This window comes from Macaca mulatta, chromosome 19 (assembly GCF_049350105.2).
Source record: "Macaca mulatta isolate MMU2019108-1 chromosome 19, T2T-MMU8v2.0, whole genome shotgun sequence".
Lineage (NCBI taxonomy): Eukaryota > Metazoa > Chordata > Mammalia > Primates > Cercopithecidae > Macaca > Macaca mulatta.
Genome location: NC_133424.1, coordinates 59,436,494 through 59,459,045, shown reverse-complemented (window position 1 = coordinate 59,459,045; position 22,552 = coordinate 59,436,494). Strand labels below are relative to the sequence as shown.

General features: G+C 48.7%; 1 protein-coding gene and 3 long non-coding RNA genes across 5 annotated transcripts in view; 1 reads left to right on the top strand and 3 right to left on the bottom strand.

Moving 5' to 3' along the window:
* Positions 1-22,552, bottom strand: part of ARHGAP35 (Rho GTPase activating protein 35) — a 147,278-nt gene that overhangs the window by 19,700 nt on the left and 105,026 nt on the right. The gene's annotated exons all lie outside the window — the stretch shown is intronic.
* Positions 5,405-8,480, bottom strand: LOC144337241 (uncharacterized). Its single transcript, XR_013410042.1, has 2 exons — positions 6,918-8,480; positions 5,405-5,566 (listed from the first exon to the last, which is right to left on the bottom strand). It is a non-coding gene; the product is annotated as an uncharacterized LOC144337241 (long non-coding RNA).
* Positions 11,525-15,783, top strand: LOC144337224 (uncharacterized). 2 transcript variants are annotated; one of them, XR_013410024.1, is made up of 3 exons: positions 11,525-11,749; positions 11,879-12,266; positions 14,337-15,783. It is a non-coding gene; the product is annotated as an uncharacterized LOC144337224 (long non-coding RNA). The 2 variants fall into 2 exon arrangements; XR_013410025.1 differs by having other exon boundaries at positions 11,526-11,726; positions 11,859-12,266.
* On the bottom strand, positions 15,198-22,276 carry LOC144337206 (uncharacterized). The gene is made up of 3 exons (XR_013410006.1): positions 21,492-22,276; positions 16,830-19,771; positions 15,198-16,518 (listed from the first exon to the last, which is right to left on the bottom strand). It is a non-coding gene; the product is annotated as an uncharacterized LOC144337206 (long non-coding RNA).

The following is a 22,552-nucleotide window of genomic DNA, read 5'->3' as shown; positions in this document are numbered from 1 at the left end:
CGAGACGGGTGGATCATGAGGTCAGGAGATCGAGACCATCCTGGCTAACACGGTGAAACCCCGTCTCTACTAAAAAATACAAAAAACTAGCCGGGCGAGGTGGCGGGCGCCTGTAGTCCCAGATACTCGGGAGGCTGAGGCAGGAGAATGGCGTAAACCCGGGAGGTGGAGCTTGCAGTGAGCTGAGATCCGGCCACTGCACTCCAGCCTGGGCGACAGAGCGAGACTCCGTCTCAAAAAAAAAAAAAAAACAAAATAGCTGAGAAAAGCAGAGACCTTATTATTCTTTCAGCAAATATTTACCAAGCATCCATAGGCAGATAAATTCCTTTACAAAGTTTTGGTTTTATTTTTTTTTGAGATGGAGTCTTGCTCTGTCTCCAGGTTGGAGTGCAGTGGTGTGATTTCGGCTCACTGTTAAGCTCCGCCTCCCAGGTTTAAGTGAATCTCCTGCCTCAGCCTCCTGAGTAGCTGGGACTACAGGCACATGCCACTAAGCCCAGTTACTTTTTGTATTTTTAGTAGAGACACGGTTTCACCATGTTGGCCAGGATGGTCTCAATCTGTCTCTCTCTCTCTCTTTTCTTTTTTTTTTGAGACGGAGTTTTGCTCTTATTCCCCAGGCTGGAGTACGACACGATCTCGGCTCACCACAACCTCTGCCTCCCGGATTCAAGTGATTCTCCTGCCTCAGCCTCCCGAGTAGCTGGGATTACAGGTATGCGCCACCATGTCTGGCTCATTTTGTATTTTTAGTAGATACAACATGTTGGCCAGGCTGGTTTCGAACTCCTGACCTCAGGTGATCCACCTGCCTCAGCCTCCCAAAATATTGGGATTACAGGTGTGAGCCACCGCGCCTGGCTGGTCCCAATCTCTTGACCACCTGATCTGCCCACCTCGGCCTCCCAAAGTGCTGGGATTACAGGCATGAGGAACCGTGCCTGGCCTAAGCCACCACACCCAGCCTTTTTTTTTTTTTTTTTTTTAAGATGGAGTCACACATGCTCTGTTACCCAGGCTGGAGTGTTGTCGCACGATCTCGGCAACCTCCCCCTCCTAGGTTCAAGCAATTCTTGTGTCTCAGCCACCAAACTACCAAACTAGCTGGGATTACAGGCGCCTGCCACTGCACCTGGCCAAGTTTTGTATTTTTAGTAGAGATGGGATTTCGCCATGTTGGCCAGGCTGGTCTCAAACTCTTGACCTCAAGTGATCTGCCCGCCTTTGCCTCCCAAAATGCTGGGATTACAGGCGTGAGCCATCGCACCCAGCTCCTTTACAAAGTTTTCAGTCTTGGTCTTCCACAAAAGTACTTTGGCAGGCCAGGGGTGGTGGTTCACGCCTGTAAACCCAGCACTTTGGGAGGCCAAGGCGGGAGGATTGCTTGAGCCCAGGAGCTGAAGACCAACCTGGGCAAAATAGTGAGACTCCATTTCTTTTTTTTTTTTTTTTTTTTTTTTTGAGACAGAGTCTCGCTCTGCCGCCCAGGCTGGAGTGCAGTGGCTGGATCTCAGCTCACTGCAAGCTCCGCCTCCCGGGTTCACGCCATTCTCCTGCCTCAGCCTCCCAAGTAGCTGGGACTACAGGCGCCCGCCACCGCACCCGGCTAGTTTTTTGTATTTTTTAGTAGAGACGGGGTTTCACCGTGTTAGCCAGGATGGTCTCGATCTCCTGACCTCGTGATCCGCCCGTCTCGGCCTCCCAAAGTGCTGGGATTACAGGCTTGAGCCACCGCGCCCGGCCGTGAGACTCCATTTCTACAAGAAATAAAAAATTAGCCAGGCATGGTGGCATGCCTGTAGTCTCAGCTACTTGGGAGGCTGAGGTGGGTGGATCGTTTGAGCCCGGGAGGTCGAGGCTGCAGTGAGCCATGACCATACCACTGCACTTCAATTTGGGAGACAGAATGAGACCCTATTTCAAAACAAAACAAAACACCAAAAAATACTCTGGTGACATAGGAAGACTAGACGGTCCTCCGATGTGAGCTGCTGGGGACTTCCCCATGAACTAGGAACTGGTATTTCAGTCTTCGACTGCCCTGTCAGAGCTGTGGTGGCTGGCCCTGCTCCTGAGAGGTGCCTGTGGCAGGATGGACACTAAGAAAATGGAGAGATGCCCCTCAGAGCTTGGAAATCAAGAGGGAAAATCACCTCCTTTCCTGGTATCCTGATTTTCTGAAATATCCAAACAGGTTTTGATCCTGGACCCCAGGCAGGCCCTTCTTAGCAGCAGTGCTGTCGGCAAGCGTCAGGCTTTGCTTCTGCTCCTTCATACCAGGACTCAGTTCCTCCAAAGTTTCCTTTCTAGCTACACATCAATACTTCCTCCAAGACGAACTCAGACTCGCTTATTTTTTACTTTCTATATTTAGATATAAAAACTCAGCACTTAGTCCTTTAAAAAAAAATTAATTGGCACTGCTAGTACTCTAAAACACCCCATGCCAGACAGGCCTTAACTAACAGCTTTTGCGGACTTTTCTGGAGGCTGGAAACATTTAATAAACGATTCCCTTTTTCTTTTACACATGCAAGACTAAGTCTAAGGCAGGCTAAACTGCAAGGCTGGAGGGGTGCTGAGCACTCAGGGAGAGAAGGAAACTCCAGAGCATCCAATTCAAATGGTCTTGAAGAGGACCCACCTCTGTGGAAAGGTATGAAGCCTTTCGTTTTCATTCAGTGCTAACAGTGTATCTATAGTGTGTCTTCTGAGGACCACACTGCCGCACTTCCCCAATCTCACCTCAATGGAAGATGAAAGGGTGAGGGGGCAGGAGAGTGTTTAGGTCAAAGTCAAAGCAACTATGTCTCCATTTCCTTCTATATATAACAAAGATAAACAGTTCTCACCTCATCCCCTGGTGGTATGTATTTAATGAGATCTTAGCACTTAGCCTGAGAGAGTAGCTATTATCCTAATGATCTAAGTGGAAAGCTGGTTGTCAACAAGTGGATGAGCACCTGAGTTCTGCTGTCAGGGAGACATGGGTTCGATTCCTGCCCCTACCTCGGCTCATCTGACTACACAATGGAATAAACGAGAGCGTCTATGCACAGTCCACTGCACAATGGCTGCCAGTATTCTTTTTTTCTCTATGCTCTTAACAAGCCTCAACAATGGCACCTGCCTGTAGGCATGACCTATTCTGAGAGCTTGGCCAAAACAAGACAATTTGTAGAAAAACATTTTAAAACATGCACGGCTTTGACACCAAAGTGACCTCGGTTCTGATCCTGCTTGTGTCTTATAGCTAGGTTGGGTACCTGAGAGTAAATCACCTCTCCTCTCAGGGGCTTGGAATCCTCATCCAAAAATGGGGTAATGACATCATTAATGAGTCTGTCAAGATGCTGTAAATATTATTATTATTATTATTATTATTTTTTTTTTGAGACGGAGTCTCGCTCTGTCGCCCTGGCTGGAGTGCAGTGGCCGGATCTCAGCTCACTGCAAGCTCCGCCTCCCGGGTTTACGCCATTCTCCTGCCTCAGCCTCCCGAATAGCTGGGACTACAGGTGCCCGCCACCTCGCCCGGCTAGTTTTTTGTATTTTTTTTAGTAGAGACGGGGTTTCACCGTGTTAGCCAGGATGGTCTCGATCTCCTGACCTCGTGATCCGCCCGCCTCGGCCTCCCAGAGTGCTGGGATTACAGGCTTGAGCCACCGCGCCCGGCCGCTGTAAATATTATTATTATTTTGGAGACGACAAGAGTTTCACTCTTGTCTCCCAGACTAGAGTGCAATGTGCGATCTCGGCTCACTGCAACCTCCGCAGTTCCAGGTTCCAGCGATTCTCCTGTTTCAGCCTCCCAAGTAGCTGGGATTATAGGCACCCACCACCGCGCCCGGCTAATTTTTGTATTTTTAGTAGAGACGGGGTTTCACCATGTTGGTCAGGCTCGTCTTGAACTCCTGACCTCAGGTGATTCGCCCGCCTTGGCCTCCCAAAGTGCTGGGATTATAGGCGTGAGCCACCGCGCTCAGGCAAGATGCTGTGAATATTAAAAGAAATTACGCAACCGAAAACAAGTAGTACCACAAATGGATGGCATACTGAAATAATCATAATAGTAACGACAATAATAGTTAACTTCCGACTGAGAATTTACTATATGCCATGTACCATTCTAAGCTCTTTACTAGAAATACAGAGTGAATCCTTCCAATGATTCTTTGCGGTAAATATTATTTTTACTACCAATCTGCAAACAGCAAATGGAGGCTCAGAGAGGCTAAGCCATTTGCCCAAGGCCATGGAACTGGGTAAGTGGTGGTGCTGTGATTTGAACTGGCTAACTCAATTGTCTCAGCTGATGGCGTGTTTAAATGTTATGCTATTACCGCCAATGCTAGCTCCCTGTTCCCTTCTCCTTTAAATATGATACGTACACATCCCATAAATACCAGATTCGTGATGGCTTACAAAGATTTTCCATTTCTCCCTTGTCTATCTAGTCAGATGAACTCGCCTCTTTATCCACACTCTATTCAATTTTCCCTTCCTTTTTTTTTTTTTTTTTTTTTGAGATGGAGTCTTGCTCTGTCGCCCAGGCTGAGTGTAGTGGCACAATCTCGGTTCACTGCAACCTCTGCCTCCTGGGTTCAAGAGATTCTCCTGCCTCAGCCTCCTGAGTAGCTGGTATTACAGGCGCCCGCCACCACGCCTAGCTAATTTTTGTATTTTTAGTAGAGACAGGGTTTCACCATATTGGCCAGGCTGGTCTGGAACTCCTGACCTTGTGATCCGCCCACCTTAGCCTCCCAAAGTGCTGGGATTACAGGCGTGAGCCATCGCGCTAGGCCCTCAATTTTCTCTTCTGTGAACTGGAGGGCAAGGATGTCTGGCACAAGAATGACGGCCTCCTCTCCATAGAAATTTCCTCGCTGTGCCTCTCCGCAGAAGTTCTACTATTGAAACCACACGAGTCCCCGCAGCTCCCCCTGCTGCCTTCCTGCTTGGGAGGTGACTGGGTGGTTTTCTGGCTGCTCTCTTCCTTCAACACTTGGGTCCTCTGCCCCTCCCCTGCCCCTTTGTTAGCTGTCTTCCTGGGTAATTCCCCTGTCAGTCAAGACCTGCTTCTGCCTGTGCCAGACTTTCCCCCCATGACAGAAGGCCACTAACGCTCTATTAGGATGACTTGACTGGGTGTGAGTGCCACAAGCAGGCACTGTGGCTTTATACGTTCCTGATGCCAGCGATGTGCACACGGCCGTGTCATAAATCTCAGGGCTGAGGAGGAGGGAGGAGGTGCCACATTGCACCAGGTCTGGGGGATCAGATGGCTCCAGCATCTGGCTGATCCTTCAGAAGCTGCCCATGCATTTGCTGCCATGAACCGTCAAGTAGGGCTTCTGGACCTGCTCTGAGCCCGACAGGGGGCTCTGTTCTTTTCCCTGACTTTCTTTTTTTTTTTTTGAGACGGAGTCTCGCTTTGTCGCCCAGGCTGGAGTGCAGTGGCCGGATCTCAGCTCACTGCAAGCTCCGCCTCCCGGGTTTACGCCATTCTCCTGCCTCAGCCTCCCGAGTAGCTGGGACTACAGGCGCCCACCACCTCGCCCGGCTAGTTTTTTGTATTTTTAGTAGAGACGGGGTTTCACCATATTAGCCAGGATGGTCTCGATCTCCTGACCTCGTGATCCGCCCGTCTCGGCCTCCCAAAGTGCTGGGATTACAGGCTTGAGCCACCGCGCCCGGCCTTTTCCCTGACTTTCAAGAAAACGCATATCCCAACAGTTGGGCTTAAAAAACTACGCCAGCGAAGAACTTGAGGCCAGCCTAGAGCTGGCATCCTGCCCATTCTGGAGGAAGAGTGTGGTCCATAATCGAGGTGAGTTGACTTCGCTCTGCAAAACAGGAGTGAACATTCAAAGCCAGGAGCAGCTGGGAGAGCCCTCCTGCCAAGAACGTGAGATGTCTTCGTGCTCTGAAGTGTGACTTTGCTGGCATGCCCACACAGGCCCAGTGGCACAGGGGTGATGGCAGTGTGACTCTGAGGAGAGCTGGTGCCACCACTGTGAGGGATATTACAGGCTAAAGAGCCACCAACAAAGAAACAGACTGCGAGCACAGTACAGGTGTACTATTTCCCCACTACCATACACACACCACATACACACCCCCCACTACACACACACCCCACCACACACACACCCTCCCACCACACCACACACACACATCCCACCAAACCCCCACCACACAAACCCCCCACCACACACACACACCCCACCACACACACACACAACACCCATAGGCCCAAGTAGAAAAGTCCCTTGGGGTCACAAGCAGGTTCCTCTCAAGCATTAAAGAGGGCAGAGGCTAACTTCCTTCAGGTTCCTGATTCCCAATGACCCATGAAAGGAGGCAAAGATGTCACCGATCACAGCCCAGTGTCCCTTTCCTGGCCTCTCTTCCCTAAGAAAGAATACTTTTCAGAGTCAGAAGCCTGTAAGCCTCAGGCAGGAAGGCTGATCCCAGTCCGTGTAATCTAGGATACAAATCTAGGGTACAACACACACTTTCCAACATGTGGCCTCAGGAGTTCCCGTCACCAGGCTCAAGCCCGCCACCCTCCCCCTACACTTCACTGCAGGCCTGATGACCTTGCAGGGTAGGGTCTCCCTACAGGTTGTTCCTTCCACTTTTACCTCTGTTCTGTGACTAAACAACACTCCGTCCGAGGTCTCCCCTGACTCTTACACTAAATTAAGTTCCTATTATAGGATCCCAACAATTGCTTATATTTACGCAGTGCTGGTGCTCTGGGCCAGGGCCAGCCGTAAACATTTTACATGCACTGTCTCACCCAGTCCTCACACCAGCTCTGTGAGTTGTATTCTACCATTCTTCTTCCCATTTTATAACTGAACAAACTGAGCCACATGGCAAACAGATGGCAGGGCTGGCATTCACACCCGGGCAGTCCGATTCCAGAGCCCATGTTTGATCAATCACCACAAGGCACTGCCTCCATGCTCTTCCTTGATAGCCCTGGGCAGCATGTAAAAGTCGCTGGATAGCTGTGTGATTAGCTGCTTAATGCTGGTCCCCCAGTAGATCCCCGAGTTCACCAGAGCAGGCAGAGTTCTCTCATTACCCACCTGTGTATTGGGCTTGGTACAGTAACTAGTACCAGGGAAGGCATTCAGTAGCTGTCTTCGGAAAGGAGGGAAGGAGGAAGAAAAGTGCAGCATTTCTCCAGTTGAAGAGAGGGAGGAAGGTGACTGAAGTGTTTGTCCTCAAGGGGCTTGTGCCTTAAGGGGGCCAGCATGGAGGAGCTGCTCCCTAAGCCACTGGAGCATCCGACTCCTACTTTCCTTTCCAGATGTATTGAGGTTCTACATTCCCCAAGAAGCCTTCTTCCTCCCCTTCTTCCCAGTGACTTCACTAGGAACATAGTGGGCTCATTACTTCACTACAGCCAGTCATGTGCTGCTGTTAAGTCTTGTCTCCAGACTTGGCTGTTAACTTTTACAGGACAGAGCCATGGTTTGGCTGTGGCTGGGAGTCCCCACAGGGCCACGCCCCCGCAGAAGCTGGTCACATTCTTGCTAATGGGCTGCTCTGTCGCCTTTTATCAGGGCTCAGCCTTCCCAGACTGACCTTATGCGGGTCTTAGACGTTTTTACAGCGACTGTAACACGGAGAAGAGGTTAGCTCATCTGTGCTTCACTGGCTTTGGTGAAATGAACAGGAAAAAAGCAGAGGTCAGGGAAACTGACAGGGGTATAGAGGTGTGGGGATTTGCTGGGTGTGAAACCTCATGGGCAAGGCAGCACAGAAGGTGTGCGTGTGAGTGAGATGAACAGACAGACACAGACACAGAGCAAGAGCAAGAGCAAGGGCCACCGGAGCCCCCAGGTGATAATTCAAAGGCACAGTCAGGCCAGTTCCACCAAGGGCCCGAGAAGGTCCTGCAGCCGAGAGTGGGTACTGCTCCTTGGGACCGCTCTCACAGGATAGCCTGCTGTCCCTTTGTACCGTCCTGTTTGTATTGCCTTGGCAAATACAGCAGGACAAGCCGTGGGCCTGGTTGGCACGCTTAGGCAGAGCAACCTGTCTGCCCGAGCTCCCCACCATGGAGAAGGCAAGTGCAGCCGGGACAGCCAGGCAAAGCAGCCTGCTGGAACTGTCTCGGGGCCTCGGGCCGCCACCCAGACTATTTCTGTCTTGGATGGAAGGGCAGGGTTACTTTGTGAAACAAGCTCTACTTCTCTTTGGCTGCTGGGCTCTCCAGGCGGTGTGCCAGTGCACACTGTTCTGATCAGGGCACTGGGGCCTGAGGAAATCCGCTAGCAATGCCGAGTCACAAGCTAAATGAACCCTGCTTATCTGGAACAGGCAAGAGCTGGCGAGCTGACTGCCTGCCTTTATGGCAATGGGGAATTTCTGGAATGCAAGTGACTTGTGCTTAACTTACAAGCAAGCAGAAAAATGGGAGGGTGTTGAGGAATTGTAGCAAAAAAAAAAAAAAAAAAGGAGAAAGCTTTGTTTTAAAACTATTTGGACTGTGGGAAAGCAATCCGTTAGTAAACCTAGAATTACAGGGGGAGGGAGAGAGATTAAGTAACAGAGAACCCCCATAAAAATCACAGCATATGAAACTGTATACCTCATATTTTAGCACTTTATCATCAATTCAAAGCAGTGCAAATAACGGCAATTACTCACATAAAGCCTGTTGGTGTATTCAAGCTGTAACCGTACCTATTAAACTGTTACAGTGATAGATGGGAGTATCTATACTGAAATTAGCTGCCTTCTCTGAAAGACAGAATTACAGAGATCTAGGCCCTCTGACTGCAGGGAAATAACTAACTGAATTTAACAGCTCTCGTCCCGCCAACTCTCCTTCATGATAGCTCTAGGAAGTGGTGGCTATGATGAATGTGGAGGGAAACACGGAGGTTTTTTGTAGGGTGGCTGTTTTCCAAGTGGGAAGGCATTTGGTAAAATTCTGAATCTGCTCAGTCCAATGCTATAAAACTCACAGCTTCATCAACCTAAAGCAGAGAAGACAGGAAAAGGGCTGGAACGTGGGCCTTTTCCATTCTGATGGGCTGTGAACGGCCTCTGCCAGAGGACTCGGGGATTTCTGTTTCCTCTTGTAAAAAGGGATTAGTGTTACTTTGAGATTAATACTGTCCTCTGGCTCATGGGAGATTAGCTAATAAACCATGTATGGGGTGCACTGTGAAGAACAAGCCCCACACAGGCCCAGGATTCTCACGGTGCTGCCGCGGCACACTGGCCCCTGAGCTCCCAGCCCCAGGCTGGGCCCTTCCTGGTGCTCCTTCCAGATGTAGAGGCTGGTAGCCTCCTCTCCTGCACACCCTCGGAAGGGTGCAGGAAGCCCACCAGCAAGGTCTTAAATTTAGGAACTCTGGGGGAGGGATGGGGCAGTGTAGTAGTAGAAGAAATATATATTTGGTTTTTGTCCCTGGCTCTTAGCAAAGAGTTTCCCAAACTCTTGGAATTTCCTGAGTGATAGAAGTATCTTTTGTTACTCATTAACAAGCCCCTTCCAGCCAGGCACGGTGGCTCATGCCTGTAATCTCAGCACTTTGGGAGGCCAAGGCAGGCCGATCACGAGGTCAATCATGAGGTCAGGAGTTCGAGACCAGTCTGGCCAAGATAGTGAAACCCTGTCTCTACTAAAAATACAAAAAATTAGCCGGGTGTGGTAGTGTGCGCCTGTAATCCCAGCTACTCAGGAGGCTGAGGCAGGAGTACTGTGTGAACCCAGGAGGCAGAGGTTGGAGTGAGCCGAGATCATGCCATTGCACTCCAGCCTGGGTGACAGTGTGAGACTCCATCTCAAAACAAACAAGCTCCTTCCAACCAAACCTGAGTTTCACGATAATAATGAGGTTACTCTTGTGGGCCTCTAGATAGTGCAGGATATGGGGCTGGTCTCCAGAAAGACCAAACCTTTATTAGAGGGTTGGAACTGTCAGCCCCACCCCAGACCTCTGGGGATGAGGGGAGAGGGGCTGGCGATTGAGCTCAATCACCAGTGGCCAATGAGTTAATCAGTCACGCAGACATCACAGAAACGCCATAAACACCCTCAGTGACAGGGTCTGCAGAGCTTCTGTGTTTGTGAACACGTTGAGGTGATGGGAGGGTGCATGTCCAGAGAGGGCACAGAAGCTCCCGGTGCACTGCTGCCCTTGCATAGATCCTGTCCCTTGCATCTCTTCCATTTGGTTGTTCCTGAGTTATACCCTTTATAATAAATCAGCAAATGTATGTAAAGTGTTTTCTTGAATTCTGTGAGCCATCCTAGCAAATTATGGAACCCAGTGAGGAATGGGGTAACGCCTGATTTTGAAGGCCAGCCGGACAGAAGTGTGGATAAGCTTACTTCTGGTGAGTCACCCAGTACTTGCAACTGGCACCTGAAGTAAGGGCAGTCTTGTGGGACTGAGCCCTTGAACTTATGGAGTCTAATGCTAACTTTGGGAGTTAGTGTCAGAATTAAATGAATTGCTGGACAGACACTCAGTGATGTTAGAAAACTGAAAAAGTGGTGTTAGAAAAGATACACTTAGCTGGGTGTGGTGACGCACACCTGTAGTCCCAACTACTTGGGAAGCTGAGGTGGGAGGATTGCTTGAGCCTGGGAGGTTGAAGTTGTTGTGAGGTGAGCTGTGATTGTGCTACTACACTCTAGCCTGGGCAACAGAGCAAGATTCTGTCTCAAAAAAATTTTTTTTTTTTTGAGATGGAGTCTTGCTGTGTCACCCAGACTGGAGTGCAGTGGTGCGATTTCGGCTCACTGCAACCTCCGCCTCCTGGGTTCAAGAGATTCTCCTGCCTCCTGAGTAGCTGGGACTACAGGCGCCCACCACCATGCCCCATTAAGTTTTGTATTTTTAGTAGAGACGGGGTTTAGTAGAGGTGGGGTTTCACCATATTGGCCAGGCTGGTCTCAAACTCCTAACCTTGTGATCTGCCCGCATTGGCCTCCCAAAGCACTGGGATTACAGGCATGAGCCACCATGCCTGGCCCTCAATTTTTTTTTTTTTTTTTTGAGATGGAGTCTCGCTCTGTCGCCCAGGCCGGAGTGCAGCGGTGCGATCTCCGATTACTGCAAGCTCCGCCTCCTGGGTTCACGCCATTCTCCTGCCTCAGCCTTCCAAGTAGCTGGAACTACAGGCACCCACCACAATACCCGGCTAATTTTTTTGTATTTTTAGTAGAGACAGGGTTTCATCATGTTAGGATGGTCTCGATCTCCTGACCTCGTGATCCAGCCACCTTGGCCTCCCAAAGTGCTGGGATTACAGGCGTGAGCCACCATGCCTGGCCAATTTTTAATTTTATTTATTTATTTATTTATTTATTTATTTATTTATTTATTTATTTTTGAGACGGAGTCTTGCTCTGTCGCCCAGGCTGGAGTGCAGAGGCGTGATCTCAGCTCACTGCAACCTCTGCCTCCCAGGTTCAAGTGGTTTCTCCTGCCTCAGCCTCCCGAGTAGTGGGATTACAGGTGCATGCCACCACACCTGACTAATTTTTGTATTTTTTTTTTTTTTTTTTGAGACGGAGTCTCGCTTTGTCGCCCAGGCTGGAGTGCAGTGGCCGGATCTCAGCTCACTGCAAGCTCCGCCTCCCGGGTTTACGCCATTCTCCTGCCTCAGCCTCCCGAGTAGCTGGGACTACAGGCGCCCACCACCTCGCCTGGCTAGTTTTTTGTATTTTTAGTAGAGACGGGGTTTCACCATATTAGCCAGGATGGTCTCGATCTCCTGACCTCGTGATCCGCCCGTCTCGGCCTCCCAAAGTGCTGGGATTACAGGCTTGAGCCACCGCGCCCGGCCAATTTTTGTATTTTTAAAAGAGACAGGGTTTCACCAAGTTGGCCAGGCTGGTCTTGAACTCCTGACCCTCAGCTGACGTGCCTGCTTCCTGAAGTGTTGGGATTACATGTGTGAGCCACTGCACCTGACCTATCTCAATTTTTTTAAAAAAGAAAAGAAAATGTACACATTTGTCAGGAAGAAAAAAAATCAGGTAGTTAAGAGAGGTTTGGAAGTAAATCTTCAGTGCAGGGGAACACGGTTGAATACTATCTGCCTGTTTCCATTTCTCTGTGAGTAGCCAGGACTCTACCTGATCTGTCTTCTGTGAGCTTCAAGTCACTCCAGTAAAGGAAGGCAGTGTGGCCAGCAGGCAATGGCTCTGGGTTTGAATCCCAGATCCTGTCTTCATCCTTCTCAATCCCACTTTTCTTTCTGTCTTTTTTTGAGACGGAGTCTTGCTCTGTTGCCCAGGCTGGAGTGCAGTGGCGCAATCTTGGCTCACTGCAAGCTCTGCCTCCCGGGTTCACGCCATTCTCCTGCCTCAGCCTCTGGAGTAGCTAGGATTACAGGTGCCTGCCACAATGCCCGGCTAATTTTTTGTATTTTTTAGCAGAGATGGGGTTTCACCATGTTAGCCAGGATGGTCTCGATCTCCTGACCTCATGGTCTGCCCACCTCGGCCTCCCGAAATCCTGGGATTACAGGCATGAGCCACTGTGCCCCGCCTGAATCCCATTTTTCTTATGAGAAAATTGGAACTCACAGCTATCTAATATGGTTGCTATGAGGCTTAAATGAGACTCATGGAAACACTTAGCACAGGGTCTGGCAATGTGAGCTCCAGCCTGGCACTTGGTACATATTATCTCCTTTAATATGCGCAAGTACTTTGCAAGGAAGCTACTTTTGTCTTTATTTTTCAGTCAAGGACACGGAGACTCAGGAGTGAAAGAACTTGCTCAGGGCCACACCTGTCATGCTGCCCGCAGACACTGCTTTGGTACCTCTCACGAGAGGCTGTGCGCCGCACGCTAAGTCTAAAGAAACAGCACTTCCCAGTTAGATTAAGCAATCTGGGAGTTCACCAACAGCTGTAGGAAATCAGCTCAAGAAATAGTTGGCCTTTTGTCCTGCTGTGTCCCATCAGGACAACATGGCAATTTGCTCTCAGTTATAAAGCTGAAAATATATGCACATTACTTATTACTTAGCTGGCCAGGGGTGGGGGCTCACACCTGTAATCCCAGCACTTTGGGAGGCTGAGGTGGGTAGATCACCTGAGGTCAGGATTTTGAGACCAGCCTGGCCAACATGGCGAAATCCTCTCTCTACTACAAAATACAAAAAGTAGCCTGGTGTGGTGGTGCATGCCTGTAGTCACAGCTACTCAGGAGGCTGAGGTGGGGAATTGCTTGAACCCGGGAAGCAGAGGTTGCAGTGAGCTGAGATTGCGCCACTGCACTCCAGCCTGGGTGACAGAGCAAGACTCTGTCTCAAAAAACAAACAAATAAACAAACAAACAAACAGCACTTATTAGCCATTTTCCATTTACACGTTTGGTGGGTTTTTTTGGACGGCAGTTCCAGGAAAAACTTGGCTGATATTTTCTGAAGAACTGTGCACCCCCATCAAAGTGTTCTTAACATTGGGAGTTATTTTTGCAATCACATAAAAACGTTAAGTGAGATGGATGTATGTGAGGCCACCTCTCTGTAGGGAAGGATAAAACTCAGGGAGTTGGCCAGGCGGAGTGGCTCACGTCTGTAATCCCAGCACTTTGGGAGGCCGAGGCAGGCAGATCACAAGGTCAGGAGTTCGAGACCAGCCTGATCAACTTGGTGAAACCCCGTTTCTACGAAAAATACAAAAATTAGCCAGGTGTGGTGGTGTGCACCTGTAATCCCAGCTGCTCAGGAGGCTGAGGTAGAATTGCTTGAACCTGGGAGGCGGAGGTTGCAGTGAGCTGAGATTGCACCATTGCACTCCAGCCTGAGTGACAGAGCGAGACTTCGTCTGAAAAGAAAAAACCAAAACCAAAACCAAAACCAGAAAACCAAAAACCGAGGGAGTCACTACACCCTGACACCCCACAGAAATTTGTCTATTTTTTTTTTTTTTGTGAGATGGAGTCTGGCTCTGTTGCCCAGGCTGGAGTATAGTGGCATGATCTCAGTTCACTGCAAACTGTGCCTCCTGGGTTCAAGCGATTCTCCTGCCTCCGCCTCCCGAGTAGCTGGGACTACAGGCGCCCGCCACCACGCCCGGCTAATTTTTGTATTTTTAGTAGAGATGGGGTTTCACCATATTGGCCAGGCTGGTCTTGAACTCCTGACCTTGTGATCTGCCTGCCTCGGCCTCCCAAAGTGCTGGGATTACAGACGTGAGCCACCGCGCCTGGCCAAGTTTGTCTATTTTTAATTCATACCATGGAGGTGAGACACTGGAAATGAAGCCAGGTTCTACCACTCTTAACACATGGAAACAGTTTGTTGGTTGCTACTGTCCCTGTGTGTTGTGTGAGTATACGTGACAATGACTGTTTTGGAGAGGATCCAATGGCAGGAGATGGGCACAGTCAAGCTAGAGGTCAGTTATAATCACTTTGGGGCCCATGGACTCACAGGGAAGATATGCGGTCTCCTGTCACGGAGAGTTGTGAAGGGAAAATGATTTGATCTAGGCTCAATCATTCCACTTCAACTCATCCTTTAAGTCCCAACAACTCCACCTCCCAGCCCTCCCTGGCCACCTTGTGTAGGCTCTAAATGGTTTAGGGTGAAATCTTCACCCTTGCTGGATCATGAATCCCTTGAGAAGGAGGCTGCATCATCATCCCGGCTTGCTCTGGATCAGTGGTATAGTTTCCACAAATGCTGTGAATGGACAGAGATCTCTAACTTCTTCAGGGGAGGAGATGCCCCTCACTCTGATCACCTGAAGGGTATAGACTCTGCACCATCCACAGTGCACGTGTACACTTGGGTGTGTGCACACACGAAATTTCCGCAGTAATGTTGAGGGGTTCAGACTTCCATAGCCTATCCACAGACCTTAGATTAAGCACTCCTGTGTAAGGAACATGCCTGCTTGCACAGTCTTTCAAGTTAGAGACTGCAGGGGTATGAGTTTGCTCTCCCCCACGTTACCTGCTGTACACTGCACTGGGTTCCTCAAATCACAAATATTTCTGCAAATACCAAGGATGGCCCTTGTAGCAGCAATATCCCATAGCATTAAGAAGTGAAACACAGCTTGTGTGCAATATATTACCAATGGAAATAGCTTAGGGCTGGGTAAGGAAAAAGAAAAATGTTGACAGACTTAAGCCAAGATGAGTTCTTGAAGTGATCAAGCCCCAATAATTCACCCTGCACCCCATGACTTTCTTTGTCTCAATCTAATTCAATCCGTGGAAAGAAAAATCCACTAATTCCTTCAATAGATACCCGAGTGCCTACTCCAGGTCACAGGTAATGGAAAGAACAGACAGTTTTTGCCCCCATTCCTCACAGTTCAGTAGGGGAAACAGAGAAGCCAGGTGGCTGAGTCAAGGCAACGTGGTGGCAGTAGGGGTGTGTGCAGGGGTCCTCCTGGCTCTCCCGGTGCTGCTGCCTCACTTGCCTTGGAAGGTGGGAGGGGAGTATTCACAGAAGCATTCCTAGGAAAATACGGAGGGTGGATAGAAAAACAAAGTCCCCGAATGCAGCCCAGTAACACTTGTAGCAGACAGCCAACAATGGCATGAGTAGATCTCCTTCAGAGAACCTGGAAAGACGTGTTGCTTCTCTGAGCTGATGACACCCCACAGAGAACAAGTCGCCCGGTAGTTATTGAGGGCAGGACTGGTCCAACCCTCTGCCCCTAGACCTCTGCAGGACGCAAGTGTTCTCTAAGGGCGTGTGTGTCGCAGCTCACACGGCCTGGATGCAGACGTTCACCGAAGACACTAGTGCTGTCTCCCCATCCCCTGGTTGCTCCTGAGAGTGGAGCAGTACCTCAAGCAGTCCTAGAGTGCATGAGCCAGACAGGAGAAACCACCAGGCAGTGAGGAACCTTTGTCAGAGCAGGTCTCTTCTCTAAGGAGCCACTTCAAAAAGAACACAGGCCACTGCAGACTCAATGAAAAATTTTAAGTAGCAAACCTGGAGTAAAACATCTATCCACCTATCCTCCATTTATTATGATTATTATTTTACAACAGTTTTATTGAGATATAATTCACATACTATTCAGCCACTGAGAGTATTCAATTTGATGGCTGTTAGCACATGCAGAGTTGCACAAGTATCACCACAATTTTAAAGCAATGTCATCAATACCAAAAAACTGTAACCATGAGCAGTCACTCCAAATTCCTCCCTTCTCGCAGCCCCTGGCAACCACTCATCTACTTTTTTCTTTTTTTTTTTTTTTGAGACAGTCCTGCTGTATGGCCCAGGCTGGAGTGCAGTGGTGCAATCTCGGCACACTGCAACCTCTGCCTCCCTGGTTCAAGTGATTCTTCTGCCTCAGTCTCCTGAGTAGCTGGGATTACAGGCGTGCACCACCATGCCTGGCTAATTTTTGTATTTTTAGTAGAGATGAAATTTCACCATCTTAGCCAGGATCATCTTGAACTCCTGACCTGAGATGATCTGCCTGCTTTGGCCTCTCAAAGTGCTGGGATTACAGGCATGAGCCATTGCATCTGGCCCACTAATCTACTTTCTTTTTTTTTTTTTTTTTTTGAGACGGAGTCTGGCTCTGTCGCCCGGGCTAGAGTGCAGTGGCCGGATCTCAGCTCACTGCAAGCTCCGCCCCCCGGGTTTACGCCATTCTCCTGCCTCAGCCTCCCGAGTAGCTGGGACTACAGGCGCCCGCTGCCACGCCCGGCTAGTTTTTTGTATTTTTTAGTAGAGACGGGGTTTCACCGTGTTCGCCAGGATGGTCTCGATCTCCTGACCTCGTGATCCGCCCGTCTCGGCCTCCCAAAGTGCTGGGATTACAGGCTTGAGCCACCGCGCCCGGCCTCTACTTTCTATCTTTATAGATTAGCCTATTCTAGATAATTCTGTGTAAATGAGATCATGGGCCATGTGATTTTGTGTGACTAGTTTACCTCACTCAGTGTAATGTTTTGAAGGTTCATCCATCTGTAGCATGTCACTACTTTGTTCTTTTTTACGGCTGAATAATATTCTACTGTATGAATATATTATATCTCGTTATCCATTCACTCATCAGTGGGAATTTGGGTTCTTACCATTTTCGGGCTATTATGAATAATGCGGCCTCCATATTATTTTGAACCCAAATTCTGAAGTGGCCTACAGATATTTCCCCAAACTCAGGAAGGATGTGTGTGAATCTTTGTGGCTGGCCTCCAGCCCAGGAACAGCAGGCTTCCCATTAGCCTTGTCGGCGGATTCCCTCGCTTTCTTCCCTCCTGCTCTGCTGACCCACAGCTCCTTCTGTCCAAGCCCATTTATTTAGATATCCCACCTAAACGTTTCACACGCACGCCCTATCAGCAACACACATACTGTGCCCACACACTAAACACTGGGCATTTGCTCCTGACCACATGCTGCCACCTTGCTCAAGACCTTAGTGTTATATGAATCTTCTTCCTCCTCCCTTTCTATGTATACAATTCCACATTTCCACCACTGAATGAAGCTATTGAGGGGAGAGGTCTCTGGAGTGTTTCTATGCCATTCAGTCATTCATCATCATTTACTAGAGCCCTGTATGCTTGGCTTGGAGGAGACAATGAAGATGACCCGGTCCCTTCCCTCAAGGAACTTAGGATCTATTGAGGAAGGAAGACAATTGGAGTACAGTGTGCTACGTGTTCACTGGGAAAGCACAGGGCGTGACAGACATGGCGGGGAGCCCTGGCTCACAGAGCAGGTCAGAGGAGGACTCTAGGCATGACAGATACGGCAGGGAGCCCTGGCTCACAGAGCAGGTCAGAGAAGGACTCTGGGAGGGACTCTCAAAATGGAATGGCAAGGAAGGGCGGTGCAGACGAGAAATATAATGGCAGGCAGCTTAAGGAACTGTGCATAGTTTTAATCTGTGGGTTGAAGTTTAGAGCAAATGAAGGAAATGGCAAGAGGCAGGGCTAGACAGTGGACAGGGACCACATCCTGCTGGTAACTAATAGGGTGAAACTTCATCCTGGAGTGATGCAGAACCAGTGATGAGTTTTAAGCAGGTGAAAGCGAAGTGATCCCATTTATTTTGGAAAGATATTTGCAGCACTGTGCATAAGGGACTGCAAGGACATGAGACCAGGAGCAGGAAGGCCAATTACAAAGAGGCTATGACAGTAAACCAAGAAGAGGGTGAGAGACTAAACACAGGGGCAGGGGCCAGGCTGAAAACACACTTAGGTGGTAAAAACAATGGGACTGACTGATGAGGTTGACTGGTGTGGGAAGGTAACAAAGGAGAGACCCCTCCCCATGGAGGACATGCTGTTGACACAGGTCAGCAGATTCTCTGGGATGAAAACCTTCAAACCCTACCTTCCCACAAATGGTAACAGAGAGGGCTGACAAGCTTTCTCAGGAGTGAGAAAATCCTTCTTCCAAACGAAATCTTAAACTGAACCTTAAGGCTGAAGGATCCAGAGTCCTGGTGGCCCTCCCCATGCAGAAGCACTTCCTTACAATTCTGGGGTCTGAGAAAAAAAAAAAATCTGAAAAGCCCGGGCCATGTCCAATTGCTGGAGGCTGATGTTCAAAGGATTTCAGGGAAATATGGCTATGTGGTCAGCACGGCCTCTCACCTCTACACCTGACTCTCATTCAGTCGACTTTCCACACCTAGAATATTCCTCCCATCCTGTTAGAGAATCCAATGTATCTTTTAGGCCAAGCCTCCATCCCAGACTTCAAGCAAGCAAGCTCCCTGACTTCTGCAGCACTAACCCGTGTAGCCTCATGGGCACCCGGCAAGCTGACTGTGGAGAGAGATTTTCTCTTTGATGTGTGTAGCCATCTCTCCAATGGGGGCTGGATTTAGGCTTCCTCAGGATCTTTTTGGCTTCAAAAATGCCTTGTACTTGATAGGCCAGAAATATTATAGACTATTTTATTACACTCACCCCATCCCATCAACCCTAGAAAGTAAGACAAACAACTGTAATGACTACACATGAAACAAAGAGAAGAGGAAAAAAAGCAGAGAGGTGTCATGACTTTGAAATGAAGGATCACACATTACAAAGATGTTCAATTGCATTTTTTTGGGGGGGTGGGGACAGAGTCTTGCTTTGTCACTCAGGCTGGAGTGTAATGGTGCAATCATGGCTCACCATGGCTTCAACCTCCCATGCTCAAGTGATTCTCCTGCCTCAGTCTCCCAATTAGCCGGGACTACAGGTGTGCACCACCACACCTGACTAATTTTCTTTCTTTTTTTTTTTTTGAGACGGAGTCTCGCTCTGTCGCCCAGGTTGGAGTGCAGTGGCCGGATCTCAGCTCACTGCAAGCTCCGCCTCCCGGGTTCACGCCATTCTCCTGCCTCAGCCTCCCGAGTAGCTGGGACTACAGGCACTCGCCACCTCGCCCGGCTAGTTTTTTCGTATTTTTTAGTAGAGACGGGGTTTCACCGGGTTAGCCAGGATGGTCTCGATCTCCTGACCTCGTGATCCGCCCGTCTTGGCCTCCCAAAGTGTTTTTTTTTTTTTTTTTTTTTTTTAGATGGAGTCTTGCTCTGTCACTCAGGCTGGACTGCAGTGGCACAATCTCAGCTTACTGCAACCTCTGCCTCCCAGGTATGCCATTCTCCTGCCTCAGCCTCCTGAGTAGCTGGGACTACAGGCACCTGCCACCACGCCCGGCTAATATTTTTGTATTTTTAGTAGAGACGGGGTTTCACTGTGTTAGCCAGGATGGTCTCGGTCTCCTGACCTCGTGATCCGCCAGCCTCGGCCTCCCAAAGTGCTGGGATTACAGGCGTGAGCCACTGCACCCGGCCAATTTTCTAACTTTTGGTCTCGATAGATACAAAAAGATAGAGTCTCGATATGTTGCTGGGGCTGGTCTTGAATTCCTGGGTTCAAGCAATCCTCCCGCTTCAGCTTCCCAAAGTATTGGGATTACGGGCATGAGTCACTGCACCTGGCCTCAATTGCATTTTATACATAAATAAAATAAAATAAAAATCTCAATGGAATGGTTAAAATGCACTAAACAAAATAATACCAAAAATCATATAAATATTTTGCAAAGAAAAAAATACCAAAAATATCTTTAAAAGATCCAATAGAAAATATCACATATGGCAAACTGGAAGGTTGCAAAGTAGACCCCAGGGGCTGCTGGATGTACCTAGTACTGAGGGTGGTGAGATGGAGGGTTTCCAACTAATACGTCCTTTACTGACTTGGTCTTGACCAGAGAAGGCTAAGAGTCCTTCTAGGGGGCAATATGAACTATCTTATTCATCTTTTAGCCTCCAGCACCTAATGGAACTGGCACATAACAGGAGTTCAATTATCCTTTTAGGATTGTAAAAACTAAACACTGTGAGGCTAAAGAATATTCTGGCAAAGACAGCAATTATGGGAATGAAATATGGAGTTGAAAAGATTAATTCAGGCCAGGTGTGGCGGTTCATGCCTATAATCCCAGCACTTTGGGAGGCTGAGGCAGGAGAGTCACTTGAGCACAGGAGTTGGAGACCAGCCTGGGCAACATGGTGAAACCCCATCTCTACAAAAAATACAAGAATTAGCTGAGTGTGGTGGTGTGCACCTGAAGTTCCAGCTACCTGGGAGGCTGAGGTGGGAGGATTACTTGAGCCTGGGAGATCGAGGCTGCAGTAAGCCATGACTGTGCCACTGCACACTAGCCTAGACGACACACTAGCCTAGTGAGACCCTGTCTCAAAACAAACAAACAAACAAAAAACCCAAGAAAAAACCCCAGAGAAAAAGTTGAATTTTACCAGCTATTAAAGCACTTTTGAGAGTAAAAATTTAGAAAACATGATTTTGGTATAGAAGTAAGAAAGTAAGGCCGGGCGCGGTGGCTCAAGCCTGTAATCCCAGCACTTTGGGAGGCCGAGACAGGTGGATCACGAGGTCAGGAGATCGAGACCATCCTGGCTAACACGGTGAAAACCCATCTCTACTAAAAAATACAAAAAAAAAACTAGCCGGGCGAGGTGGCGGGCGCCTGTAGTCCCAGCTACTCAGGAGGCTGAGGCAGGAGAATGGCGTAAACCCGGGAGGTGGAGCTTGCAGTGAGCTGAGATCCGGCCACTGCACCCCAGCCTGGGCGACAGAGCAAGACTCCGTCTCAAAAAAAAAAATAAATAAATAAAAAATAAAAAAAAAAAAAAGAAATAAGAAAGTAAAATCAGTAAAACAAGAGAAATCTTAGAAAAGACTAAAAAAAATTTTTTTTTTGGGATGAAGTCTTGCTTTTGTCCCCCAGGCTGGAGTGCAATGACATGATCTTGGCTCACTGCAACCTCCGCCACCTGGGTTCAAGTGACTCTCCTGCCTCAGCCTCCTGAGTAGCTGGGATTACAGGTATCTGCCACCACGCCTGGCTAATTTTTGTATTTTTAGTACAGACGGGGTTTCACCATGTTGGCCCAGGCTGGTCTTGAACTCCTGACCTCAGGTGATCCGCCTGCCTCGGCCTCTCAAAGTGCTGGGATTACAGGTGTAAGCCACCATGCCTGGCCTAAAAGACTCAATTTTAAGAACTGAATATTTGATAAAGTAATTGTCACAAAATATAGGGGAATGCTATCAAAAGGTAGTACTATGCTAACTGAATAAACATATGAAGGGAAAGAAAGCACTTTAGAGCCATGCTCTGTATTTGGACAGGTTACCAAAGACCTACCAGGACTGTTCATTTCTGCAAGTTTTTAAGACTTTTGTTCTCCCTCTGGGTCCATGTTGGCTTGTGCCCATTTCTTTTTTATCAAAGGATTCACATACTCACATTACCCTGGTAAAACCCCCTTCCATAAGCTCCAATGAGCCACATCAGCCCTTCTGCCGAACTGAAACTTCCCTGTCAAGCAAATACTATCCCACATTCAGAGGGTCAGCTGAAACCAGTTAAAAGTTGAGAATTATTTTTGTCAGTTTTTCAATGGGGGACTGGCCTATGGTGTAAAGGAACTTAAAGAATGATGCCACTGGCTGCACATACTGCCTCACACCTGTAATCCCAGCACTTTAGGAGGCTGATGTGGGAGGATCCCTTGAGCTCAGTTCAAGACCAGCCTGGGCAACATGGTGAGACCCCATCTCTACAAAACATATTTTAAAAAGTTGCCGAGCTTGGTGGTGCATGCCTGTGGTCCCAGCTATTTGGGAGGATCACTTGAGCCCAAGAGGTCAAGGTTGCAGTGAGCCATGATCACACCATTGCAGCACTCCAGTGTGGGTGATAGAGCAAGATCCTGTCCCCCCCCCCAAAAAAAAAAAAAAAAAAAAAAAAGAAAGAGAAAAAAGTCACCTGCTCAGGTTCACAAAATAAATTACAAATTGAAATTTTAATTTATAATAATCTTGTCTAGACACGGTGGCTCATGCCTGTAATCCCAGCACTTTGGGAGGCTGAGGCAGGTAGATCACCTGAGGTTAGGAGTTCAAGACCAGCTTGGCCAACATGGTGAAACCCCATCTCTACTAAAAATACAAAAATTAGCCAGGGGTAGTAGCACTCGCCTATAATCCCAGCTACTCGGGAGGCTGAGGCAGGAGAATCGCTTGAACCC